This window comes from Saccopteryx bilineata, chromosome 1 (genome assembly GCF_036850765.1).
Source record: "Saccopteryx bilineata isolate mSacBil1 chromosome 1, mSacBil1_pri_phased_curated, whole genome shotgun sequence".
Taxonomy (NCBI): Eukaryota; Metazoa; Chordata; class Mammalia; order Chiroptera; family Emballonuridae; genus Saccopteryx; species Saccopteryx bilineata.
In genome coordinates this window covers 204,342,106-204,344,514 of record NC_089490.1, presented here as the reverse complement: position 1 = coordinate 204,344,514, position 2,409 = coordinate 204,342,106, and the positions used below count along the sequence as shown (strand labels likewise).

The window sequence follows — 2,409 nt, the reverse complement described above, 5'->3', positions numbered from 1 at the left end:
ATTGTGTGATGTTCAGTTTGTTAGGAATAAACTTGGAAAGAGAAGGTTGAGGGCCGTCATGGCCAGAATGTGCTCCCCTGGTGGGCTCGAAGAGATGGGTTGTAAAAACTGAAGTGTCCAGCCCAGAGTTGCCAGTTCACCTATTCAGGTCAGGGAGTGCTCTCAGGGAGAACAGAGTGGTAGCCCGTCTCTGCCAGCAGAGGTCAAGAACCCGGTGACCAGGCGTCACAAGACAACATAGGGTAAATGTGTGGTGCGCCAAGTTCCACGCCGTCGCCTTGGGGAGTCACCGAGACGGCCTGAGGAGCAGGGTGGGATGCGGCGTGGAGCGGACCTTGTTAAGGAGGAGTCAGGCGGTGCTGCACGCCCAGCACAGATTTAGATGGGTGATTTGTCTTTTTTCACTGCAAGAAAAAAATTTTAGTTATGAAAATCGGAGGCCCTACAAAACTCAGAAGCTGCCCTCGGGTGCGACAAACAGGGGTATGATGCCAGGCAACTCCAGTCCTCTCCACACACGGGGGTCAGGTCTGACGGCGCCGCAATCCCTGAAGCGGCTGTCCTCGGATCTCGGTGTGGCCCGTGGATGGTCACTTAAGGAAGGCTGAGAGGAGCTCTTGCTTTCTGTTTGAAAACTACATGCGGTGAGATGGCCATCCCGTGAGGCCATCTGCACAAAGTTGCGCAAGCCTGAAGGAAACCATGTCCTGCAGGCCCTGGCCGGTTGGCTCAGCGGTAGAGCGTCGGCCTAGAGTGCGGGGGACCCGGGTTCGATTCCCGGCCAGGGCACATAGGAGAGGCGCCCATCTGCTTCTCCACCTCCCCCCCTCCTTCCTCTCTGTCTCTCTCTTCCCCTCCCGCAGCCAAGGTTCCATTGGAGCAAAGATGGCCCGGGCGCTGGGGATGGCTCCTTGGTCTCTGCCCCAGGCGCTAGAGTGGCTCTGGTCGCGGCAGAGCAACGCCCCGGAGGGGCAGAGTGTCGCCCCGTGGTGGGCAGAGTGTCGCCCCTGGTAGGCGTGCCGGGTGGATCCTGGTCGGGCGCATGCGGGAGTCTGTCTGACTGTCTCTCCCTGTTTCCAGCTTCAGAAAAATACAAAAAAAAAAAAAAGAAACCACGTCTTGCAGATAAACCGCTTTGCCAGACCAACCTACCCCCTGGCCCAGACATCATCAGGACAACTCGATCCTCGAGGACGTAGAGGCGGCTTTGCCCAGCTGGGCCGGTCCGTAAGTTATCACTGTTCCACTCCTGCTAACGCTCGTGGTACATCTAGGCCCCGTTGGGTGAATGCTCGCGCATTTCTGTTCAGGGGAGAGCCAGTGGGGAGCAACACCACGTGTGTGTTCCCTCATCTCTCTGGACCTGGGTGTCTCACGCTCGGACGGGCAGAGCTCTGCCCTGTGCGGTTATTAGAGTTAAGTGAACACGTGCATCTACTATGCTTAACCCTTGAAAGGTGTTTGCCATTGTCATCCTCTGGGAAGTGCACACTCAGACCATTTGTTCCTTACTCACGGTGGAACAATGGGGCCAACTTTGTGTCATTCATTGAGGGAAATCCCAGCAGCAGCTAGATGGACTGTCTGCCATGAGGCAGGTGCACATAGGAGGAGGCTGGCCACTCCTCACGCGGTGCTGACCGCATGAGACTGAGTGCCCCAGGCTGCCCACGGGGACTCGCGCGAGCTCAGCAAGACGAGCCACCCCGATTTTATATGCACCGACCGGGGAGCCCAGCCAACATGCCTGGGTGTGGGGAGGTGCGTTCTGGGTCCCGCGTCTGCTCGCCTTGCACGTGTGATGCCAGATGTAGGTTGTCAGCCTTACTCTGAAAGGAACAGATAAACAGATTGGGCTGCTCGGGTCACATGTCAGGTCCCCTCACATGACTCTCATGGGGCAGAAGTTGCTTTCCATGAACAAGCAGCTGTGACTCTGTCCCCGTAACATTTTGTTTTGGGGGACATTGATAATGAAATTTTATATGATTTTGAAATGTCACAAAACAGTCTTTTCTGTTTTGTTTTTGATCGGAAAATATTAAACCTAGTCTAATCGGTAATCCTCAACAACAAAATAGGCAGCCAGGGATCGGAAGTGATCCGGAGCTGTCTACTAACAGATCCTGTACTGGATGGACAGATGCGCTAAGTGACCTCTCATGGAACATACTACAGATGTGACGAACTAGCACGACTTCCTTCCTTGGGTGTTATCCTCTGTCTCTACCTCCAGAGCCTCGAAACTAGGACACCGTTTCCTGTGTCTACCTAGCTGTCCTCTGCTCAGTTTTCCATACATGATGTGAATGTGAGATGTTGGGCCACAGACATGTATGTGAAGAAACTTCACCTTCAGTATTAATGTGTTCTCTGTACCTGAATGCTCTTGGGACCTTGGCACCCTCT

At 54.5% G+C, this 2,409-nt stretch overlaps 1 non-coding gene across 1 annotated transcript; it reads left to right on the top strand.

Annotated features, from left to right (window-relative positions):
* Nucleotides 1-713: 713 nt before the first annotated feature.
* TRNAS-AGA (transfer RNA serine (anticodon AGA)) lies at nt 714-789 on the top strand. The gene has a single exon. It is a non-coding gene; the product is annotated as a tRNA-Ser (tRNA).
* The last annotated feature ends 1,620 nt before the right edge of the window (nt 790-2,409 follow it).